Below are 8,882 nucleotides of genomic sequence, written 5' to 3'. Positions count from 1 at the left end.
CTTGGACAAATATTTGAAAATTAAAAAATCTTTGGAACCTCTATATATATTTAATGCAAGATTGCAATTTGCAAGTGATGGGAAAAATAAGCCCATGCCCCTTCAAATCCTTCGAAAGTCACCTTGTATGGATATGTAGGAAACGATTTTTTTATTTCTTTCAAATAATATATGTAGGAAATAAATTAAATTGTGTTTGTAATTAAGCAATGTTCGATTTCCAAGTCGGACCTAAACACATTGATGTTGGTGTCTAATTAGTGCTTATACATAAGTACATTGATTTAGGTCAGTTCATCTAAAGTTTGGATAGTGTGTGCAGTAACCTAGTTAGTGGTTAGAGTTCGAAGCGGACGAGGTTTTTCTTAACAAGCCCAATAGTCTATATATAAAAATTCTATTCCAACACCACATCCATTTCCCAATTCCCATATTAGAATTTGCTCCACTCAATTAATATGCATGCAGACGCGCAATTGCACAATTATTGTGTCTCATATAACTGTGATGGGCTAAGACAAATTAGTTAGGTTCCTATTATTTACGTGATAGTCGATTGACAAAGAAAAAGGAGAAGAAAAAGTTCTAAACGAACCTGAAATCGCCGATATCCACGCAAGTAAAATTGAAATGTTGGAGAAAATTGAAACAAAAGGAATCAGTAAATAGTGGAAGAAATTTTATTTGGTTGTTGTTTTAAGTTTAAAACAACAGTCAAATAAATACAGAAGTCATTTTCCAGTTCTCCAACCTGTTTCAAATTCAGTCTAGTTTAAATTTTGAAAGTTCTTTTGATCTTATTATCCGGATCAATCAAAATAAATAAAACTCTTTTCAAGTTTTTTGGAGCACAATCAAGGTACATTAACTTTACTTGAGCGTTTAATTTTTCAACATTCTAATATAAGGTTTTCGAAATTTGGAAGAGGGAAACTATTTAATAACTCTGATTCTGGTCATGGCATAATCTCTACCCGGGAACTTTTTGTTTAGACTTTTTGTGAAATGAACATCGGTGCCTTCAGTTGAGATGGTAGTTACTTTTTGTCCAACTCGTTACCTTTGTTTAATTCCCTCGGTGTCGGATAACGGTTCCGAAATAACATTGACAGAACTAAAACTTGTAAATAGATAACTTCTAGTTCTAAGATCCAGTTTAGGGACTTGAAAAGTCAGGCAATATACATTGCCATCCTCGCTTAAATATACATTGCAACATACAAAAGCATCGAAGAATTCGTGTAAATTCATGCAAATCCATCTCAAGCTACATTTGGCTCGAAGGTTATATACAATAGAATTTTTGTATTGCTACCTGCCTTTATCCAAAGATGCAAACACGCAAACTCAATCTGTTTTCCAATCGCTAAAACTACCCACAATGTTAGTCGTGATAATTACTACTAGCTTTCCGGTAAGCGAAACCCCTGCATTATAACTTAGGTTCCTTTAGGTTTGATATTGTAATGGCAGATTTTCTTCTTGGCACACTTGATCAAAATATATGCAGAATCAATACCTGGAAAACAATGAAAAAACCCTGTTAGTTAACTGTTTGATCAATTATATATCACATTAATATCTAGCTTACGTAAAGATGGGAGAAGGAACACCGACCTGCGAGGTACGCACCGTGAACATAACCATTATATTCCCTGCTCGTATGTTCTCCCGTGAAATAAACTCTGCCGACGGGTGCCTTTAATCCGTAGTAATAACCAAGGGGTAGACACATTAACAATATTTAGCAGAAAGTTAGGTTCATTACAACCAACAAGGTCTTAATTAACTGGAGTATAAGCTACATAGTACATACCCTAATCTGATCGAACTCGCACTGATCAACTCCAATAGGCCAGTTGGAAAATGATCCTTTGAAAAACCTATTTGACCACCATCTTGGAACAAGTATGTTTGTGGCATGGGCTGTCATACCCAAACATGTTTCTTAAGACGCACATAATTTCAGCCAGGGTCTCTGAATCTGGTTGCTGCTCAATCCGTCTAGACTCTTCATCTGTTACCGTTACTAAGAGGATATTGGAGCCTGGGAACTCATTTTCTAGGTGGTGCAGTTCACCGACCGAGAAAACATGATCATCACAAAATAGTTTTAACTAAAGTAATTCATAGTTCGACTAATGATATTACCTGCCACGGTGTATAATACCCTCTTTTTTCGTGAACGTAAACAAAAAATTCTGTGCCATTACCAGTAGGCCAGAATCTACAAGGGAACTTGAGGAAGATTTTTGTGTAGATGGCCATATTAAACTGATATATGGCCAACAATTTCCATGCCTGCACCAAATTAAAATTATTGTTGATTATGAGTAATGTAATCACAAAATTGGTTAAATAGAACAGAATCAATAATTTTTGGGTGAAAAAGACATGTAAAATTTGATACCGTTTAAATGGGCGAAAATGTAAAAATAATCAGGATGTAAACAGTTTCATCCTACTCATTTAAAAATATTTTTTCTTATTTTTAGGTTACATCATGATGCATCCAGTTTCATCTCGCTATTTTTTAAGTTTAAGCCATGATGAATCCAGTTTCATTCTTGCTATCTTTTTGGTGTCCATTTCACTCATACTAATTTTTACTCGTCCATTAAAATCATGTTTTAAAAATATTTGGACAATTAACCCAATTTCCATAATGTAATTATTATCTTAGTTTCGTGGAGAATTTCCATATTTTCAGAAACTTACAAATTAACTGTCTAACCGGTAGATCGGGCTCAAAGTTGATAAGGTTTGTCTGCAGCACACCAAGACTAACAGAAACCATCACATATGCAGCTTCATATACTGATCCATCCTCGGTCTTAACTACGACACCTCTTTCCGAATATTGTATCTCCGTCCCGGCCTGTGATTTTAAATTTATCAATATTGAAAAGACCATCTAAGCTTACAAATGACCAGACGTCGCTGAATATATGTTATTATTTTATTCAGCTTAAGTCGAGGATCAGTGATATCTCCAGCGTCGTTAGTAGTTAGGAATTGCTTAGCGAGGTAATAAACAACACTCTCAAAACCCCTCGGATCTGCAACTAAGCACAGATCTTCTCCGAAATCCGTAAATGTTGGCAAGGGCTCCGTGTTTAGTAAACTAGTCACTCGTGGTGGCTCACCAAACTCGTAGTCATAAGTGTAATAGTCGACTGCAAAATTTAGTCACAAATTTATAATGATTTCCATCTTTTTATTGTTATTATTAGAGTATATATATCACATATACACAAGGTAGCCGAGGTTATCATGTAGAAGGACCGAGGCAACCATATAAGGTATAGGCAGCGTACACAAGAAGCCGAGGAGCAAAAAAAGGTCCGAGGCAACCGTGTCGTGAAGTGAAGACCAAGTCAAGTAACCGTGCAACCAAGGCACGTGGAGTGAAGCGCAAGTTAAAGAATATACCTAAAATAACTACCATCATAGTTTAGTTAAATCTAACAGTATAAATAAGAGCTCTCCATGTAATTGCAAATCATCTCAGTATCATCTAATTCTGGAGATCAATAATATTCACCCTAAGGGGTTTCGTCCGTTGACGTAGGTCAAGATGATCGAACCACGTTAAATATCGTCTTCCATTATTATTTTGGTATATAGATTTATTTTCTTCTTTATCATTCTTTTATCATTGATTTATCTTCTAATTGTTTTTAATCATGATCAATGATATTCATCTTAGTTTTGATCTATATATCAAAATCTAAGATGGTATCAGAGCCGTGCGCTCTCGATCTTTCAAATTAAAGTTTTCATGTAAGTTTTTATAGCTTTTCTTTTCTACATCACATACGTCATATACGGTGATTGATTATATTCAAGGCGTACATATTGGGTTTTCCGATTAGTTCTTTTTCGTCGGATTTTTTTTAACTTCTCATGGTTTTATTACATGGAAGGTTTCCTCCATCAGTTGTTCCCAACAAATCAGTTCTCCATCGTCCGGTTCTTCTCACCGCCGTGTCTCTCTATAAATTCTATAGCTAAATCTTAGGATTTACCAGTCCTTATAAATCTCTAGAGTTTTAATTTATTGGTGGTCGTTATCACTTTCGCACTACAACAAAACATGGTTTTTTCAATGAAAAATAATGTCACAAATATTTGATATTATGTCACAAATATATTTTATAATGTTTATCGCCTGTCGGTCACTGCGTTATAAAAAGAGGTGTTGCAAATAATCCAACCGACGCTGAAAACGTCACTTATGTCAAGGGGATTTTTTAGCGCAATTTTTGCGTCACAAGTAACCAGTGTGCCACATAAGCTATTTTTCCACATTATTAGTAAATTATTTTTATTTATTTTGTGAATAATTAATAAAAAATTAGTCGGCGTTTCTTTAGTATAATATTCTGCATTTTGGAATTGACCGTATTTACAGCAATTTATTTTTAAGATAAATAAATATTTTCATGCAAATAAATATAGTGAAAACCGATGAGAAAAAAATGATCATATACTTCCGGTAAGCAAAAATTACAATAACCTTTGAGAAAAAAGAAAATTACAACATAACGTTCAAGGAAAAAAAACATTACAATTGAACCAAAAGTACTTCTACAAATCCATGGTTTTTAATCAAATTACACACTGTACATTTTAGATCTAAATTAGGCTCACTCAACAATGAAGCCTGAAGTTCGTTCTTTGAGTTGAAGTTGACTACTGGAGAGTGGAGACTCATCATATTCTTCGATCTCTTGAAGGATTTGTTGCATTGTTTACTGGAAAAAGGAATTCCATGTAGCGACTTGTTAATGAAAAATCAAAAGCCCATGTTTACAAACCAATGACGATTTTGATACATCTAATGTAACATACAGGAGGAATACCAATTGAACCAAAAATTTGCAGAGGTTGTAGCAGAGATTTCTTAACCTAACCAAAAAAAAAAAAAAGGAAAAAGATACGTCTTCAAAAACTTGTGCGGTTATATCAATAACGTACCTTGTTGGATATGTAGTTTTGCCCAATTTCTCCATGGATGTCACATGAAAAATAAGAACTATAAAATCACAACAAAAAAACAAGGGGGAAAGAAATTAATCTCAACCATGTGATGTCTGTTTTGAATACATTAAACTAGAGTGGTTAAACAAGATTTGGTGGCCGGTGGTAGCCGCTAGTTTTCATTATTATCGATCTGTTTAGAAGAAGGAAAAGAGGAGGAAGAAGAAGGCTAAAATTTTAGGGTTACTCCAGATAGTTTTCTAATATATGGAAATAAAATCTTGTGGGCAGTTAGTTGCTTTCTATCTTATTTTTTTCTTTTTTTCTCTGATTTACACGGGTGGTCGGGTTACTAAAGGATATATGTTTACCACTAACAAAAAAAGGCGCTGATTGTGAGGAAAAATTAGTTGACGCGTTCCATTTACCCATTTCAGTTATCTATAAAAAATTTACGGTAATATTCGCTACAAGTAAAAACGTCGTGAAAATAATTTATATTTGTTTTAAATTTTATTTACAACGCTAAGTGTTGCCAAGTAATATGTTCACGCCATTTTGGTACCTAGTTAACACTACATATGTGCAACGTACAAATATGTCACAAATGAGTATCCTTTTTGAACGTTTTTTGTAATGCCGAAAATGTCACAATTGCGTTTGTTTGTTGTAGTGTCGGCAATCCTCACCGAAGTCAAGTTCCAATAAATATATCTTGTAAACCTTGTGCTAGATTGTTGCTGTTGGTATTATTTTGATCCACCGTATCAATCATATATTTTTCTCTTCTCCCATCACAGACCTTTTGGTTGATGGTGTTCCCTATACTATTTACTAATCCTCACAGTACTCGAGCTTAGTCCATGGTGATCAATTATTCCATGTGGTCAGTTTCTTTCCTGCTTTTAGGGTTTCCCTCAATAATATTTCCAAAATCAGTTTCACTTTCGAGAACTCTCTTTGCCGATCATATATTTCCTCCGGCAGTTATCGTGATTGGTACTGATTGATGAAATATGTCACTCAATATCTTGTGTTTGGTAAAGTGAGCAAGTTTTTTCTTCGTAGTGCATCAACCTACACATGATCCATCACACCAAACACCTTTGGATAAAACTGTAGGGTATGAACGTACATAATGCTATTATTACGTCAACCTACTCAAACTAATTTACGTCAGAAACAGATTGAAAATATTGTGGTGTATCAACCCACACCTTATAATATCATCGACATGAATCCATCACCTGATAGCAGTTTATCCACTAACTTATTGGAAGACTTTTTATTCCAATAATGACAATATCATGTCAAAAAAAAAATCAGACCGAGACATAGAAAGTCACTGCCGTTCATCTTCCTCCGGTAATTCTACTGCCAGCATAGGCAGTCCATCCAAGTTTGTCCGAGTTGATTTTAATTTTACCTCGTGATTTTAGTTCCTCCTCGTTCTTGATGACGTGTTTAATACAAGACTGCAAAAATGGTCCGTGGAAGAGTACATTGTTATTGTTGGTTAAACAAATTCAGTAGCCAACTATTAAAGTAAGCCAAATCCAGTAACCTGCAAGACATTTGCTCGTTTGTATGGCTATTTCAACCGGTGACAAAAAAAAAAAAAAAAAAAAAAAAAAAAAAAAAAAAAAAAACTTGCAGCCAATTAGGTCACCAAATTCAATTCCGTATAACTATTTCGTTGGTGCTGTCATTAATTAAGGGAGAGTCCAGTTCAAGTCTCGTGCTTGATGTTAGTGGACAGTTCAAGATACAAGTTCTCCTGGCATGGTTTGTCTGCCAGTCACATTCAAGCTCAGTCCAAGCCTGTCCAAGTCAATATTATAAACGGTACATCCAAGTTCAGTTCAAGTCTGTCAAGTCAAGTTCATATGGTGCAAGACAAAGCTTACAGTCAATTCCATCACCAACTTCATCTCAGTAGCTCTTGGTTAATGATCAACAGATTTCATCTCAGTAGCTCGTGGTTAATAATCAACCGTACAAGATATCAAGTTGTGTTCGACAGTTTTTAAGTCAAATCAAGTCTTGGTACCATATTGTCTTTGTTAATAGTTCAAGCTGCACACTACGTTTCTCTACGTGTCCAACTTGAGGGGGAGTATTAGAGTATATATATCACATATACACAAGGTAGCCGAGGTTATCATGTAGAAGGACCGAGGCAACCATATAAGGTATAGGCAGCGTACACAAGAAGCCGAGGAGCAAAAAAAGGTCCGAGGCAACCGTGTCGTGAAGTGAAGACCAAGTCAAGTAACCGTGCAACCAAGGCACGTGGAGTGAAGCGCAAGTTAAAGAATATACCTAAAATAACTACCATCATAGTTTAGTTAAATCTAACAGTATAAATAAGAGCTCTCCATGTAATTGCAAATCATCTCAGTATCATCCAATTCTGGAGATCAATAATATTCACCCTAAAGGGTTTCGTCCAGTGGCAGATCCATGTAGTGACTTGGGCTGGCTTAAGCCAGCCCAAAGTCCAAAAATTGGTTAAATTTTATAATGTAATTGTGTTTGGTTACGAAAAATCAAGCCTAAATAATAGGCTTAAGCCAGTCCAAGTCAAGCCACTTTGTTTTCAAGCCACCCCAACATTCATTTTCTGGTTCCGCCACTGGTTTCGTCCGTGGACGTAGATCAAGATGATCGAACCACGTTAAATATCGTCTTCCATTATTATTTTGGTATATAGATTTATTTTCTTCTTTATCATTCTTTTATCATTGATTTATCTTCTAATTGTTTTTAATCATGATCAATGATATTCATCTTAGTTTTGATCTATATATCAAAATCTAAGAGTTATGTATGTGAGAACCAAACCACATATAAATAAGTTTCCTAACTCGTTTTGGAGTCTTTGGGATGCCAAGATTGAGATATCTTCTTGTCCTTGACATGACAAAGAAATTGACAAATTTTGGCTGAATGCCGAGCGTTCATCTGCTGCATCGTACGCTTCCTGAGCTACAGATTCTTCATAAAGCCCTCCTCTGGGTTATAAAAAAGGGAATGAGATGATAGATATACATATATGAGTTAGTTTTGATTCAGGATCTTCTCAGTGAAGTGTACAAATGCGTTTACATGCTGCTAGCGGAATTTTCATAAGGATCGATTGACATGATATACGTACATTTGTTTGTAAGTATGACTCGCGATTTGGTCGAAATCAGAGTAAAAGGTTCTGAGGCAGATCTTGTTCACCAGTCCAAATGGGATTTACTTGTTCCCCGTTAACCCCTTCGACCCAGCTTGCACCCACCTCTACGGGTACACCTGCAAAGTTAGTCTTTCTGATACGACCACCAATTCTGTTAGTTGCTTCCAGTATCAAAATGTTCTTTATCCCTGCATCAGATAAAGTCTTTGCAGCCGTTATCCCTAAAAGCAAACATCACGAAAATATGATCAGCGAGAGATGTATAGGTCCATAAATAGTGCATGCAAATTTGCATGATGATCAATTTGCATGATGTTACTCACCCGACATGCCAGCTCCGACCACAATGACAGTTGGAGTATGCGCTCGAGCAGCCATAGTTTGTGGCAGATCATAGAGACCCAGGAATATTACAATAACTATTAGGAGAACTGAAACCATTGGTGCTTTTTTGTTCTCTATATTAGATTACTATGAGTTTCAACAAAGTAGTTTTTCTTCAAATCTTTTGATTAGTCTGGTCACCTATTTGTAATAAAATGTAGGGAGTTGCCCACTGTTTTCTTTTACTCGAGATGTAATGCATTAGTATAATCTTGGCTTGTTTGCATTCCATAAAATAATATTTTAGATAATGGCTTCAGGTTGATGGCTGCAAGTTGAAAGAAGAAAGCGAGAGGGACGGGGTCGTTGTTATTGCAGAAGAAAGAATGCA

General features: G+C 35.5%; 1 pseudogene; it reads right to left on the bottom strand.

The window, feature by feature from the left end:
* Positions 1–1,439: 1,439 nt before the first annotated feature.
* LOC113301667 lies at positions 1,440–8,612 on the bottom strand (annotated as a pseudogene).
* Between the last annotated feature and the right edge of the window lie 270 nt (positions 8,613–8,882).

Source organism: Papaver somniferum, chromosome 8, assembly GCF_003573695.1.
Source record: "Papaver somniferum cultivar HN1 chromosome 8, ASM357369v1, whole genome shotgun sequence".
NCBI classification, from domain to species: domain Eukaryota; kingdom Viridiplantae; phylum Streptophyta; class Magnoliopsida; order Ranunculales; family Papaveraceae; genus Papaver; species Papaver somniferum.
The sequence above is the reverse complement of the archived record's forward strand: the minus strand, read 5'-3'. Positions and strand labels throughout refer to the sequence as shown.